This window comes from Trichechus manatus, unplaced genomic scaffold (genome assembly GCF_000243295.1).
Source record: "Trichechus manatus latirostris isolate Lorelei unplaced genomic scaffold, TriManLat1.0 scaffold00169, whole genome shotgun sequence".
In the NCBI taxonomy this organism is placed as follows: Eukaryota; Metazoa; Chordata; class Mammalia; order Sirenia; family Trichechidae; genus Trichechus; species Trichechus manatus.
This window is the reverse complement of record NW_004444105.1, coordinates 111,866-129,133: the sequence shown is the minus strand read 5'-3', so window position 1 is coordinate 129,133 and position 17,268 is coordinate 111,866. Positions and strand designations below refer to the sequence as shown.

The following is a 17,268-nucleotide window of genomic DNA, read 5'->3' as shown; positions in this document are numbered from 1 at the left end:
GGCAGAATATTTAAGGTGTATTTAAAACTAAAGTTCTAGTTTCAATAGCATTCATTAAATACACGACAAACAAATGCAAGGAAATCCTTCAGAATTCTCTACTTATAATTTCAGTTACAAAGACACAGAAGTAATTTGATCTGTCAATCACATGGAAGCACTGACAAAGACTGGAATAGAAAGTCTCTTTGGATTGGTTACTGATAGTAAAATAGAGCAGTCAAATTGATGTTGTGGTAACTATTCAGCTCAGTAGTGTGGAATCATCAAAAAAAATGTGAACATAATTTTCAGCCTAAGATCCAGAGCTGACATTTTGATCCTGAGTAAGGTCCAAAGCATTTAGATGGCTTATCTCAAAATACATATCAAGATCAGTTGGAGTAACAGCATCAGTTTAATAGTCACACACAGGTACGTGGAGACAACAGTATTACTAAACACGTGAATCACAGAGATATCTTGGTTTTGTAATAATTATATGATGAGAGCTTTAAGACATAATCAGAGTATTCAACAACTTGATTCAAATGGGTTTTCACTAAGATCCACCCATCCATTTGGCCATTCTATGATTCCACTGCTGGATTTCTATAATTTGATTTCCTGTGATGACTTAAGCCATTTAAACCCTCATTTTAGTGATACGAATTATGATGATAACTCCTTTTCTGACTTTGTGCCAACTTTTAGATTTCAAAGACCAATTAAAACCCATAGTGTACCAACCATTGAACTTCATACTCATGTAGAATAGTGCTATGAATAGTGGCTTCTTGCCCAGAATTACCCAGGAAAAAGCCATGCAGTACTAACAACATCCCAATTCCAAGGCTGCTCTCCAACCTGTCTAGAGTTGATGGCTTAATTGTGGATGAACTTTGGGAACAAGCCAGAGTTGTGATGTTATTAGACAAAATGGAAGTCATCCCCACACATAACTAGTGTTTCTTCCTGTGCTAGATAAAATTAAATGCATCATTATAAATATACAGAAGGACAATAAACATAGCCAACAATTCTGTGATTTTGTAAAGGAAATGATTCCAGTCTTATTGCTGGGGACGGTAATCTTTCAAGTGATTCAAATACAACTGTGTGTAAGAAAAGAGTAGTACATTAATCCTCACACAAATTTACCATTCTTGAATTTGAAACTCTGATACACAAAGAACACTAGTCCTAAAGTGATACCTTAAAATTCAGTATCATGCCAACATCTATTTCCTATTCCATGATGATCCTTTCATCTCCAGCTGACATATGCTTAAGAGGTAATTTTTTCAATTTCTGTGGAGTCCTTGTAAGACTCTTAGATAGGAGTTTGTCAGTTGTCTGATAGGCAATACAAATATGAATCCAGATTTACAATAATTTTTATTGTAGCAACATGAGTATGAAGAGTAAGAGACTAACATTTATTATGCACTGTCTTAGTTATCTAGTGCTACTATAAGAAAAATACCACATATGGATGGCTTTAACAAACAGAAATTTATTTTCTCACAGTTTAGGAGGCTAGAAGTCTGAATTCAGGGTGCTGGCTCTAGAGGAAGGCCTTCTCTGTTCACTCTGGAAGAAAACATTTGTCTCTTTTTGAGCTTCTGTTTCTCAGTGAACTTCATGTGGCTTGGAATCTTATCTTCCTCCATCTGTGCTTACTTTGTGGCTTGCTCAATCTGCTGTTTTTATATCTCAAAAGAGACTGAGTTAAGACACTTATACCCATTGCCGTCTAGTCGATTCCGACTCATATCGACCCTACAGGACAGAGTAAAAGTGCCCCATAGGGTTGGCAAGGAGCAGCTGGTGGATTTAAACTGCTAACCTTGTGGTTAGCAGCCAAGTTCTTAACCACTGTACCACCAGGGCTCCACTTAAAACACAACTTTACACTAATTCTTCCTCATTAACATAACAAAGAAAATCCATCCCAAATGGGATTATAACCACAAGTATAGGGGTTAGGATTTAGAAGACATATTTTTTGGGGACACAATTAAATCTATAACATGCACCAAATGTTGTATTCCAGGTATCATGCATTACACACAAACACACATACACACTGAACACTACAGTAACCAGAAAAAAATGCAAACCCGTTCTCGAGTTGATTTTAACTCATAGCGAACACTACAGTAGGGGCATGATAAATGCTATATATATATATATACATATATATATATAAAACATTGCATATATTATATATAATTATATATAAAATATTTATATACTGTATATATTTTATGTACATTTTATATACTATCTCTTTTAATATTTAACATAATACTGTGAGGTAAGTATTATATGTAATTACATAAGAGAGAACATCCTCAGAGTGTTTGAATAACTACCCTAATTTCACTTCTTTAATAACCAGTTGAATCAATATTTTAACCTGTGTCTGTCTGACAACACAGTGAAAGCTATCATAATAGTTGTTACTGAGAGTTTACTACACATACTAAGCAGAGTACTCTACAAACATTATTTTCATTTAAAAATAACAGTAGACGTATGATGTAGTTTTTATTATTTTTACCCCTTTCGCTAGATACAGCCCTAAGAAAGCAAAAGCTACTCTGTGAAGGCTGAAACTGAATGAGGACCCAATTTTCTTCATGAAGCTTCAGAGAATAGGCAGGCAATTCCAGGAACTAATTAACACGTGTGGGGGTGCAGTGGGGGGTGCAGCATGGCAGCTAGGGGTGTGTTTTTTTACGGGTATGACCCATGAAGTTCATCTAAGTACAGCTTTGTGGCTTATTGCACATGTCCAAATGGAAGGGGAGCAGTGAAGTGACCTTGGGCTGCTACACAAGATGTCTTATCAGGAATTCATAGACCCAGGGTATGATGGCAGGAGGGAGAACAGCTTAACCCTGTTGGTTACAACATGATTGATTGAACCCTTCCACCCTCCCTTTTACTGAGATCAACTGATATCAGGTCACAATGTGGTCTCTGCTCAGGCAAATCTTTTGAAATCCAAATTCAGTAACCCTGGCTTCCAACAAGAAAGAAATGATTTGCAACTTTGGATGAAAGAAAAGTCACTGGCAAATTAATTTTAGCCAGGAATTTATTTAAAGTGAGTATTTGGTTTTGTAAGAAAACCCCAAAATCAAAGCAAGATATTCGCTATCAGTTTCTCTCTTTGACATGTTCCCCCTCCTGATCATGATTCAGTTAGAATCTTCAAACACTAAGCACTGGCTGGGCACCAGCCTAGGTTCTTCCGGTCTCATAGGTACTGCTCTTTGGGGTACCTTCTTGTGAAATATATGCTATTCTTGTTGGTTTTTTAGCTTCTTCTCTTCGTAGTTCTCTAGTCTGAATGAGACCATTTGCTGTACCTTAGATGACCTCAGAGAATACCAAAAAGATGTTTACCTGTGTTTTATTGACCATGCAAATGTATTCGACTGTGCAGATCATAACAAACTATGGATAACATTGTGAAGAATGGGAATTCCAGAACACTTAATTGTGCTCATGAGGAAACTGTACTTAGACCAAGAAGCAACCTTTGGAACAGAACAAGGGGATACTGTATTTAAAATTAAGAAATGTGTGTATCAGGGTTGTATCATTTCACCATATTTATTCAACCTGTATGCTGAGCAAATAATTCAAGAAGCTATACTATATGAAGAAGAACAGGGCATCAGGATTGGAGAAAGACTCACTAACAACCTGATATGCAAATGACACAACCTTGCTTGCTGAAAGTGAAGAGGACTTGAAGCACCTACTGATGAAGATCAAAGACCACAGCCATCAGTATGGATTATATCTCAACATAAAGAAAACAAAAATCTTCACAACTAGACCAATAAGCAGCATCATGACAAATGGAGAAAATATTTAAATTGTAAAGGATTTCATTTTACTTGGATCCACAATCAATGTGCAAGAAAACAATAGTCAAGAAATCAAACGATGCATTGTATTGGGCAAATCTGCTACAAAAGACCTCTTTAAGGTGTTAAAAAAACAAAAATGTCACTTTAAGGACTAAGGTGTACCTGACCCAAGCCATGGTGTTTTCAATAGCCTCATACGTATGCAAAAGCTGGATGATGAATAAGGAAGACCGAAGAATTGATGCTTTTCAATCATGGTGTTGGCAAAGAATATTGAATATACTAGGGACTGCCAAAAGAACAAACAAATCTGTCTTCGAAGAAGTACAGCCAGAATGCTGCTTAGAAGCAAGGATGGCGAGTCTTCAACTGCATCTCACATGCTTTGGACATGTTATCAGGAGGGACCAGTCCCTGGAGAAAGACATCATGCTTGATAAAGTAGAGGGTCAGCGAAAAAGAAGAAGACCCTCAATGAGATGGATTAACACAGTGGCTGCAACCATGGGCTGAAGTATAACAACAATTGTAAGGATGGTGCACGACTGGGCAGTGTTTTGTTCTATTGTACATAAGGTCACTATGAGTCAAAACTGACTCAACAGCACCTAACAACAACAACAGATGGATGCTCACAGGCTTTTAAGATCTCAGATGCCAAGCAGTTTAGTAGTTTGATAGTAACATAAAAAATTATAATGAGGAAAATGTATAAGCCAATCATCTGAAAGGCTTGTCTGGCCCACAAAGCCAAATTTCCTAGTCATAACTCCAAATTACAAGATGCAAGAGGAGCATCTGCAGCATGCATTGCATGTTGACCTTCCTGACCTTCAGCTAAAATTATTAGCCAACAATTTTCTTTTACCAAAGTACAAACTCCTCCTTGGGAAGCTTGTAAGTAATCAAGAGGTAATATATTTTATAATGTGATTATATTTATCTGTACTTTTTCAGAGAGAAAGGGTATAACATTGTCTAGATTATTAACAGAGCCACCTTTTCTAATATCATTTGTAACCTTAATATATATATACATATGTATGTATATACATATATATGACATAGTTTAATCCAATTTCAGAAACTATTATAGAACAGCCAATTAATGCTCTTTTTGTCAATGGACTCTGATTTGATAGCAGTTTACTCAATTGTTTGATGGCTTTCCATCTTAGTCTCTCTCATATTGCCAAGTTTTCCTTTTGGCTAATTGATTATGTATAGATACATAGAAAACAACATAAACCCGATACAAGAACAGTTCTAATCTGTAAGAAAAAAACAAACTCATTAGTTGTCTGTAGTTTCTCAAAGACAGTGAACAAAAACCAGAATTCAATAGCCTGTGAGAACCTGCCATAATTTCCCATTGAAACAAAATTTCTCTTTACAGTCTCTCTCCTCTCAATCAAAAGACAATCACAAAACAATGTATTTCTTGATCTAAAATGTGGCTGTTCATTATAATAATAGGTGCAGTAAGAATGGAAATTTATCATATAGTCTTTTAAACTGCTTTGGTGGAAGTTTTCATAAGGAATTTCAGATTAAATTTGTAAAAGCCTCTTGAGGCCAGGAAGCTAAGTCAAGAGCTTGCCGTCAGAAGTACTGGCTTCATAAAGTCAATCTCAGTTCACGTAAAAGTATTTGGTCATCCCTAATTCTCTGAGCACTGTTCTCAAATATGACGTTCCAGTCAAAGCTTATCCACATAACCGAGATTTCCAACTATACCCTCTTAACAAGGGGAATAGATTCTTATGAATTTATGCAAATATTTATATTGCAAAATAAGTAAATAAATAAGAACACTCATTAAGAGTTTTCCAATTTTTTGTGGGATTAGGAAGAAAGAAATGATGTTTCACCTTTGTATGAATAAACATAGTCTATAAAATTATTATAAGTTATAGATAGTTTAAGAGAAGAGAGAAAATGGTTTTTATACTCAGAAAACAGAACATTAAAACATCAAGTAATATCCCCCCACATAAAACCTATAATAATTGTTTAGTCCACTCAGTCCTGTAATTAATTTCCATTCCGTTTATCCTGGATCAGCAGTCATGAACCCATGAACTTTACCATAAGAAGTCTGGAAATCTTGATACAGTCCAGTGGTATAAGCAGTGCAATTTAGAAGTCCGTGTCCAAACATCGGGCATAGTCCCTTTTACGGGTCCTGTTTTGGGGACAAAAAAAAAAAATACCCTGTGGTCTATAGTTTATCGCAGGCACCTTCAGGGCATCATTACAGTAAGAACTATCTGTAGATGATAAGATTAAAAATAGCCATGGTTACCTTATTGCTAACAATAAATTCATACAGATGAAAGACTTGATGAGAATTCATTAAAGAGTAATGCACAGCAAATAAAAGTCAACCCAAAATAAAACTTTAGACAGAATATTTGTAAACATAATGATTAATCTAATTTCCTAATTTTTTAAAATGGATGACCATAATCCTTAGTGAGAAAAAAACTGTAGATGTAACACATAATAATCCTGAGACATAACATAATATGAACATAAAGCGTATAGTTAGGATATACCAAGAATATACCATGATTATCCATTTCTAAACATTTGAATATTAATAAAAATCTAGAAGGGGAATAAACCCTTAGTTGAAACCCGTTGATGTCAATGTTGCTAGATTTAAATTAAAGAACAAAGTTGTAAACAAGTTGGCAATTTTTAAAAAATAACTAAAATTATGGCTGCTAATAATATGCTCTTGTTGTCTAATACAAGCAGTCCCTGACTTACAACAGGGTGCTTTCTGACAACTTCGACATAAGTCGATTCTGACATCAGTGGAATCCCGCCTTTTTTTCTTTTTTAGTTTTCATAATTATTACCTTTTATCATCAGTATCTTTATAAATCCAATCTTTGAACATCTGCAAGTAAACATCTGAGAATGATAACATCAGAAAATTACACGCTTCGACATTGTGTGTAGTACATGTTACTATTGATGAGGTGGAAAAAACCACAGTCGTAAGCACGGTTCGTTGTCACTGGAATACGTCTTAAGTCGGGACTACCTGTATTATTCAAAATATAAGAGGAGACACTAACACATAAATTTTTAACCCAAAGAAAATTAGACACTGCTCCTGATTTGATCACAAGTTTCATGCGACTCATAACACATTAAAAAAGGCTCTTTTTTTTTTTGCACCTTTCCCCTTATAAGGTTGGGACAATCTTCTGTGGCTTTCCATGAAGTTTTAGAATTGTCAGGATTTTTCATAGTTCACTGAGATGGATGTCTGTTTAACCAAGGTGACAATAATATATTTTAAAAGTAAAATATTTAGATATTTCAAAATCAACTGAATTTAGTTTTGTTAGTCAAGGGCATAAAAGTTAATAAACTCATAGACACAGAACAATTGCCTCCTAGGCAGATTACTCAGAAGAATAAATTTTCATATTATAGATGAAGGCAATGAGCAGTATATCAAGGAAACAAGATTATCAAATTTGAGCAAATTTGCTAAGACTTTAACATACGTCAGAGCTTTTCAAACTTAGATATTATAAACCAAGGCAAATAAAATTTTTGAAAGTTTTGTCTTTTATATCCTGGAATAAACTGACACTTTATTTTTTTGGTCTGACCTCAGAGGGTCTGCTAAGTCAGAACTAATTTTATAATCTTATTAAGAGGTTATCGTCATGCAGTGCATTCATTATTGCTCTCTACAAATGATTTAATAAAAGAACATTTTAATTAAGCCTTCCTCAGTTTTACTTTCTGATATTGTTAATGTTGATAGTTAGCCCTCCTGCCAAAGCACCTGCAAACTCTTTTACATCCCCAAAGTTTGAAAAGTGTAAAGGCATTAAGAGACAAAAAAATAAATAAACGAAACAATTGTTTTTGGGAAAAAAACTTACCCTTTTCCTTGAAAAAAACAGAAGCAGGTACACAGTTGTATTCCTCTGAAACTGTCTCTTCTCAGTATAGTCTCTACACTTAACTAATATCATACCTTCTAAGAAAAATAATTTAGTTCTATTAAACAGAGAAAGCTGGGGTGGGGGAGGTGAATTCTTTCGTTGTGATTTTTATCTTTGGCTTCTTAAAATCCCTCCAGAATAGAATATTTGTTTATGGTTCTTTTATGTTGGGGATCCACCCAATTTCTGAGAACTATTAAGATAGCATTTTTCTTGTTTTAAACCTCACATCAATGTCCACATTATGTATTCTATTTCCCTTTGTCTCTTTGACTGTCTTCACCTGGTTGGGAGTGGTCCCTTCCTCAAACTCTCACTTGGGCTACATGGGCAAGCCAGGCCTCAGAGGGAGGGGGCCTTGGAGGTCTGATTCTGCCTCCTTTGACCCAATGTCAAGAAGAATTTGTGAAATCTCAGTCATTTACATATGTTTAAGTTTGTCTATGCATTTTGTAGGACAAAAGATAGCTTAATTGCACAAGTTGTTGTCAAGAACCAATTTCTCTTCTGTTTTTTTTTTTTTTTTTTTTTTTTTTTTACTATTGTCTTGGTAGGAGCCCTGATGACACAAGGGTTAAGAGCTGTTGGCAGTTCGAACCCACCAGCCCATCCATGGAAACCCTATAGTGTTGCTATTAGTCACAATCGACTCAACGGCAATAGGTTTTTTTTTTAAATTCCCTTGGTAAGTAGTTTTGCCTTCTCATCTTAACTTCCATTTAACTTTCTTCTAATCCTCTTATAACCTTTGTTATCCACCCCCAATTTTTTTTATGCTTTTCTTTCTCATTCTGAAACAACCAGTTTTTTTCACTTTAGGACAAAATTACTGTTTTTTCCTTCAACAAAACTCTTTCCATACACTTGTTGTTAGGTGTCGAGCTGGTTCCGACTCATAGTGACCCTATATACAACAGAACACAACACTGCCTGGTCCTGTGCCATCCTTACAATTACTGCCATGTTTGAGTCCACTGTTTTGGCCACTGTGTCAATTCATCTCCTTGAGGGTCTTCCTCTTCTTCATTGACCTAACCAAGCATGATGTCCATATACTTAATCTTGCCTAATTTTTAGTTTAAGAACTGCTTTCAAGTAAAAAGGAATTCACTTTCATTAATTCCTGGGAATATTTGGACTATTAAATTTATTTAAGTGCTTATTTATCATTCAACCAATCAGAATAAAGCTATTTGGAAGAATATTATAAATCTAATTTAATAATACCATCAGGAGGTAAGAAAATATTCCATTTTCATAACCCTATCTTCTGTGTGCTTTAAAGAATCTTTTAGAGAGATAAATTTAGAATAATTTTTAACTTTTGAGGCCTCATTATACCAACAAACTAAGCAATCCATTGTTTTTTTCACCGCAATTTTCAAAAGAACCAACTTGTATCAAAGTTTCTCAGAACAGTAGGTGAAAGCCCAAATCATAAGATAGGCACAAGAAGCAGTTTTTCTTGGAGCTGAAGCTTAGAGGGACCTCATGACAGTGCACAGAAAATTAAACAAAAAACCCAGACAGAATTCTCTCTTTAGGTCAAAACTGAAGTCCTCAAGACAAACTCTCATCCACATTTTTAGGTGACCCATCACAAAATTTGCCCATGTAGATGCCATTTTTGGTGAAAAGCACATATTCACTGACCTGTGAAAGCAGTTCAAATAATAAGCTTATAGGGCCTGTGCCTCTGTTCTACCTTATGATTTTCTATTTTATGACAATCAACAATAGCATATTGTTGTTGCTGCGTGCAGTGAAGTCCTTCCGACTCATAGAGACCCTATATACAACGGAACAAAACATTGCCCAGTCCTGCCCATTCTCATGATCATTGTTGAGCCTGAGTCCATTGTTGCAGCCATTGTGTCAATCCATCTCTTTTAAGGGTCTTCCTCTTTTTCGCTGACCTTCCACTTTACCAGGAATGATGTCCTTCTCCAGGGATTGGTCCCTCTTGATAACATGTCCAAAGTATGTGAGATGAAGTCTTGTCATCCTAGCTTCTAAGGAGCATTTTGGTTGTACTTCTTCCAAGACAGATATGTTCATTCTTTTGACAATCCATGCGCTCTTAAAACAGCACAACACAAAGCAAGACAACATACACACACAAAAGTAGTTCTGCAATTCCAAGCTGTTTCCCTCAGGTTGACCTATCTAAAAATTACAAGAGTTATCCCTTGAACCCAGGTCAATTTCCCTCGAATCCAATTCAAGTTATTATTTGATGCCTCCTTCAAACCCAGGCCAAGATCCTTCACATTCAGATTGTTACCAGGTAGAAACCCCAGGTTTTGCTCTTCTTGACTCCTATCGGCCAATAAATGAGAGACCAAAGTGGGAGAATGTAAAGGTGCCTTTTATTTCATTGCACAAGGAAGAAAGCATCAGGGCTGCTGCCTCCAAGACTGCTTCACGCAGAGGAGGAAAATAGTTATTTTTAAGGGGTTTACAAGTAGGGAGTTCATACAAGTTTATGTCAGCAACACTCAATCATACCATGGGGCAGGCCAAGCAAAAGAACTGCAGTTCTGAAGCAGATTGCTAAACAATGGTGCTGAAAATGGCGAGGCTGCTGAGCAAAGAAACTGCAATTCTGATGCAGATTGTGAGGCTGGTCAAGCAAGCTGCAGGGCATTTTCTGCAGCCTGGGTACCTCTGTATTAAGACTTGGGCAAGTATTCCCCTTGCACCCAAACTGGGGCAAATATTACCTGAGGCCTCGTCAGATCAAATCTGACACCTTATACTGAGCTCAGTTTGGTATCCCCATAAGCCAGTCAAAGGAAAGTATTCAGATAACACAAATGAGAAAACTCCCTATGAAACCCCAGCACCCAACAGAAATTCCCCCAAGCATAAAGAAAAGGACAGAGCATATGGGATAACTTCCCAGGAAGAAGGCAAAATTTAAACATAAGGCTTATTCTCATCAGTTATTCTGTATGCATATTGGGAGACCATTTTGATTCCAGAAAAAGCAAATGGTTCAAAGAAGATAGTTACAATGAGTCTAATAAAGAGAAGGGAAAAATATAGAAGAGCAACCATTGGTTAATCTTAATGTAATCGATTGTACCCTGTTGCCCCCTTCCTTTTACTGATATCCAGCTTACAAGATGGTCTCTACCCCTGCACCCACCCATACCTTTTGAAACTCAAATTTAGCAAGCCTGGTTTCCCAAAAGAAAGAAAGGATTTGCAACTATGGGTGAAAGCAGAGCTGCTGGTTTTTTGTTCAGGGATTTATTTAAAGCGAATATTTGATTTTGTGAGTAAGAAAACCCCAAAATCAAGGCAAGATATCTGTTATAAATTTCTCTTTGGCAGCATATACATACAATGACAAATAAAAATATGCAAAGCTATGACAGTCTTCATTTCTGAAATTGATTAAAAGGCTGTAGTTGGTATTAATGGCTTCCTTCTCCCACCACACATGTCATATTTAACTTGCTGTCATCCAGACCCTCTGGTGGCCTTGGTTTTTTACATGAGTGACCCAAACCTTCATTCCAATGCCTGGATGTTCTGAGTCCTCATTCACCCTACCGTGTTTTTAGTTTCCATAGCTTTTCATTAACATTTACTACTAGGCATAGGAGTACTAGGAGGTATTTCAGGGAATCCCCAGGGTTCCGGGTACATGAGTCTCATGATGATGAAGTAAACACAGAAAGACATTGTGGAAATAACTCACCATTTCTAATCATAATCCATCTGCCAGAACTAATCTCACAGCCCTGCCTAACAGCAAAGAAGGTGTAGATTTATAAGCCTCCCATATGCCTAGAGAAACCCTGGTGGTGTAGTGGTTACAAGTTGGGTTGCTAACCAAAAGGTTGGCAGTTCGAATCTACCAGCCACTTCTTGGAAACCCTATGGGGCAGTTCTACTCTGTCCTATAGGGCTAGGTATATGCCTAGGAGGACAGGAGAATTAGGTAGGAGTAAGTCTTAAAAGCATCTGCCAGAAAAAGTATTAAGATGTGATGACCAGTATTCATCGTTTCAAATACAACTTTTTTTTCTCTCCATGAACACTGTATATTCTCTGGGAGCACATATTAATATCACTTATTTCAATTGTCTCAATTTTTTTAATTCTCTGTCACTTATAATTATGCTTTACGCAATTTTATCAGTAGTTTTTTTTTTTTTTTTTCTGAAAAGAACATTTGTTACAGCAAGTGGAAAATCCATCCATGATGGTAAATATAAAATTAAAGGTGATAAATAATCAGAAAATGCCCTGTAGTTTTATATCCATAAACTTGTATTATAGATGAGAAAGTAACATTTCCTTAGAAGTAATAAATACTGGAATGAGCTATATACAAGGGGATCAGGAATCCTAGCTTCTTTCATCTCTTTTCTCTGCAAACAACTGTATGAATTTAGGCAAGTTACTTTTAGCCAGACTGTGTTTCAGTTTCCTTCAGGGGAAAAATGCTATTTTGAAGGGTTACAGACCTCTTAAAACTGAAGCCTGAGCCCTCGACTCTAGCATGTGTCCTAAGCTAACAATGCCCAGAATGAATAATATTTTAATCAGTACAGTGCTCCCCTGAATGTTAAAAAACCTGAGTGCAGTGGCACAATAAAGCATGAGTTTTGTTAGTTTGTTTTGTTTTGTTTTGACATAACAAGAATCTGGAGGTATGCAATTCAGTGTTGATGTGACAGTTTCACAGCTTCATAAGTAACACCAGGAATGCTACCCTTCATTGATTATTCCCCTCCCATCCCATTACCCTAATCTGTGACTCTTTTCCTTGCTGTTTTTTCATTGCTTTAACTGCATCTGCATTAGAAGCAAGACCAATGTTGAGAAGGCAAAGCACAAGAAACAAATTACAAGATATATATGCCAGGCGAGTTTTTCCCTGTGTATCCAATCAAACATATTTCCATTACAAATGGGAGAAACTGAGCGGAAAGATGGGTTCAGGAGAACCAAGAAAATTCCAAAACCCAACAGGACAAATTACATTAGCTCTCAAGTCTTGAAAATAATCCTCTGTTCTCTCTGACCATCTGGGCAATGGCCCTGCCCTCCAGACTCTGGGTAGAGGCCTCTTGGCCCTGGTCATTAGCTGAAACTTCTAGGCACACTGGGATGGCAACTCTGCTCCTTTGGCTTTGGGTGACCTCATTCTCTTTGTCCATCTGAATGGTGACTCCACCTCCTCAGCCCTGGGCAGCTCCATTATCCTGGCCCTTGGTCATGGCAGCCCTACTCCCTCAGCTCAGGGTGGTACCCTCATTCTCTTGGTCCACTTGAACGGCAGCCCTCGAGAACGGAGGTGGTGGAGATCTGACCCTTTAAAACCTAGGAGATGTTTTTTTCACCCTTTTAAACAGAGATAGTGGTTCCATCTTTTGAAATGAAAGCAGCCCGGCCTGCCATGGTCCCTCCAACAGTTTTGCTTATCTCCCAACTGCTCCTGGGATAGTACCTTCCTTTTCTTGGAAGACAACGGATGTTTGCAACCAAGTCATTCCATTGGCCCATTCTCTGCCTGTAAAATTCCAGGAGGCAGGTAGCTGTCCTTCATTTTGCACAATCTCTGTCCCTTTCTGCTGTGGTAGTCAAATAGTCCGGAAACAAACCCTCCATTTATGGCCAGTTGATTTTTCTCACAGGATACCAAGACAATCAATAGAGAAAGAACAGTCTTGTCAACAAATGGTGCTGGCTCAACTACATACACGCATGCAAAAAACAAAGTTTGACTCCTTCCTCACAGTATATGCAAAAATTAACTGAAAATTGGTCATAACCTTAGATGTGAGAGCTAAAACTATAAAACTCTTAGAATAAAAAATAGGTGTAAATCTTTATGACCTTGGGTTAGACAATATTTTTTAGCTACAACAGCAAAAATATGATCCATAAAAATATTGATAGATTTTATCAATTAAAAACTTTGCATGCCAAACAATATAATTAATAAAGTGAAAAGGCAAAACACTGACTGGAGAAAAATACTTGAAAAATGTATTTGATAAAAGGTTTCTATCCAGAATTAGATTTCAGTAATTAAAAAAACAAGTAACTCAATTAAAAAGTAGGCAAAAGGTTTGAGTAGATGTTTCTCTGATGAAAGTGTACGAATGTCTGTGATGCTGAGTATCATTAGTCATTGTTACTAGCTGTCTTCAGAGTTGGCCCCACCTCAATGAAACCCCAGGCATAACGAGATCCATAGGATTTTTATTGGATGATTTTTCGAACTGGATAACAGTACTAGATTTCTTTTTGAAGTGATGAAAATGTTCTCAAATTAGATAGTAATAGTGGTGATGTTTGCTCATTTTGTGAATATACTAAAAACCATAAAATTTTACCCTTTAAGGGGGTGAATTTTATGTTATTTGAATTATATCTCAATAAAGCTATTAAAACTTTCTTGTATGGATGAGAAGTTATCAATAGCTTTGACTTGGGCACTTTATGCTTTAATATATCTATTAGACACTTGAGAACAGATGTCAAGATACATATATAAAAGAGTGCATTTCAGAAGAGAGATAAGAGATAAAGGTTGGAAATTAGGTACCATCCGCATACAGCTATAATTTAAAAACGTGGAACCAGATATAGTCTTCTAGACTCAGAGTTGACAAACGTACTGTAAAGGGCCAGATAGGAATATATATATAAATAAGTGTGTGTGTATATATATATATATATATATATAGCAGATCAAGAGGTAAAATCAGAATCATATGCAGGCACTTATATATTAAGAGAAAAAAAATTCTTCACCAAAAATTATTTGTGAAATTCAAAATAAAATATTAATTATTATGTACATTTTTTATAATATAGATCTACTAACAAACAAAGAATTCTCTCTATATGTATTACTTAAGGAAAGCCCTCTCCAAGGAGATAAGTTTGAGCTGAGATCTGAATGTCAGGAAGGAGCCAGCTCTCTGAAAATCTGGAGGAAAGTATCCCAGGCATGGAGTACAGTAAGTGCAAAGGTCCTGAGGTAGGAATGAGTTTGGTGTGTTCCAGGAACATCCATAGAGTGATTGGTACCACTGGGTGAAATTCTTATCCCAGTACTCTGGTGGTTGCTTGGGATCCTGCCTGTGCAATACAGTTTATGGTGCACTGAGGAGGGTCTGATTAAGCCAGACAATGACATTTCAAAAGCCTGAGGGTAGAACTTCCCCAATCTTTGTCCAGAGGGAGACCTCAGCCTGGGGGATGAAAAGTTGAAAACACATCTGGAAGAATTATTTAGCAGGTAGGGAGATAAGTGGAGCAAGGAAATTATCCCCAGTAGTCTATCCGAGTTGGATGTGTGGTTGGGCTGAGTGCCGTGAGTGTGGGGATCAGGTCACTCCTAAGACTGTCCCCTGGTTTATGGCTAAGTGTTTGTTCAAACCACATGCCTCCATGCACCATGAATATGCCCAAACTGAAACTGAATGGGTGACCAAGCCCTGGCTGCATCCTATTGTTTCACTGGAGGCCAGTGAAAACTCCACCAGCAAAGAGTTTGTGGTGACTAAAACTAGGGTTTCACTGAGAAAGAAATTCAAGGTATGATGAACCAGTGCAGCCAAAAACCAGAAAAAGACGTGCTAATGTGATTGACTCGTCTCTATGATGAGGCATTACCAATAGCACTATGACCAGAAGGGAAAGGCACAGTTAGGGTAAAATGGCTAATAACCTGGTCCTACAGCAGATGACCTCTGTGGCCCAGCTGATTAATGAAGCTTCAAAGGCTGCAGACACACTGCAGCCTATTATTAGCTGGGTGGTAAGCTCCATTTTGGCAGCATATTCCATCCTGGGACATCTCCCTTGGATAACACTGCCTCTTTGGTCCACCAAGGAGGAGGTTATAACCTTTCTGCAGTGTGTGGTCATGAGCCCTTGGACATACCAGACCCAGGAGGCAGGGGGAAGGTACCCAATTTCTACCAGGTGCCCCTGCCGCTTGGAGACTTAGATGATGTCATAGAGGCAGCCTCCAAGATAGAAAGACAAGATGGTGTTACTATTCACTCTGGGAATACACCTCAGCTAGGCCATAGAGAAGACACTGTACAGGACCCTCCCTGTCTGGTATATCTTGGCTGGAGTTGGAGCTGCTAAAAAAGTGGCTATTGGTAGCCAAAGGGTCATGCTATGGCCCTTAAAATCTTAGACCTCCTCCCCCTACCACTCCGTCTTGGAAGACTATGTGGTTATGATTACTGTAGAGCAGTGCCTTTAAGGAGGAAGTTAATGGGATCCCAACCCATGATTTATTGGAGAGATACCTCTTAGAAGGAGATCCTAAGGGCAGGCTGACAATGAAGAAGGATCCTCAGATTCGAACTGCAAGCAAGAAGGGATGGGGGAATGATGAGAAACAGATATGCTGTGTGGAGGAAACTTCCCTCAGCTCTACTGCTCCACTAATAGAAGAACAAGAAGAACCAGAATCTATTCCAGTAGCTGGGCTCCCCATCCCCCTCTATCCAGATCTAACCAAGTTCAAGTTAGCATAGGGCAGAAGTGAAAGTCCCTACCTGCTCCTGCCCCCTATCCCCTTAGGCCTGATTCCCCTGTCAAGGTGGAGACAGAGGGTGGGTGCCAAATTTACATGGCTCTTCATGATACTGCAGCCCAAGTTAATGAAGCTGCAAAGGCTGCAGACACATCGCAGCTCATTATTAGCTGGGTAGTAGGCTCCATTTTGGCAGCATATTCCACCCTGGGACATCTCCCTTGGGTAACACTGCCTCTTTGGTCCACCAAGGAGGAGGCTATAATATCCCTGCAGTGGGCAGTCATGAGCCCTTGGACATACCAGCCCCAGGATAGGAGGGCTAGAAGGGAGGGATGAGCAAGTCCCTTTGGGTGGATTTGGCAGCAGCTGTAGGCATTTTTTCAGGCAGGTTAGAACACATTTGTGGGTGGGAGATTCTGGGTCCTTTGTCATGCCAGTGGTTGTGTTTCTCCCCACTGAATACATCACTGGTATTATACCAATGTACTACTCAGAGATGCCACATTGTTTATGATCTCTGCCCCCACATACACACTTGGGTAAATCCTGACCATCACCATTCGCAGAGTGTTGAGGGAGCCCTCACTGATTCCCAAGCCAAAACATGTGATACAACAATCACATTGTTGGATCCCTAGTGGGGAAAAGATTTTTCTCCTTATTAGGGATTTGGTTCAAGCAGGAGTGTTGAGGGCAGCAATTTCCCCGTACAAGAACCCCTTGTGACCATTAAGAAGGCAAGTGGTATGTGGTGCCTTATTGCCTTACCGATGACTATCAGTGCCTCAGTGCAGGAATGGATTCTCTTGCTCCTGCAATGCCAGATATTATAACAGTGACTGAACAAATTATGGAAACTCAGTGCACTTGGTATGCTGTTGTGGATATTGAT

The 17,268-nt window shown here is 38.0% G+C and overlaps 1 pseudogene; it reads left to right on the top strand.

Moving 5' to 3' along the window:
* The first annotated feature begins 232 nt into the window (after positions 1 to 232).
* Positions 233 to 945, top strand: LOC101353441 (meiosis-specific coiled-coil domain-containing protein MEIOC-like; annotated as a pseudogene).
* The last annotated feature ends 16,323 nt before the right edge of the window (positions 946 to 17,268 follow it).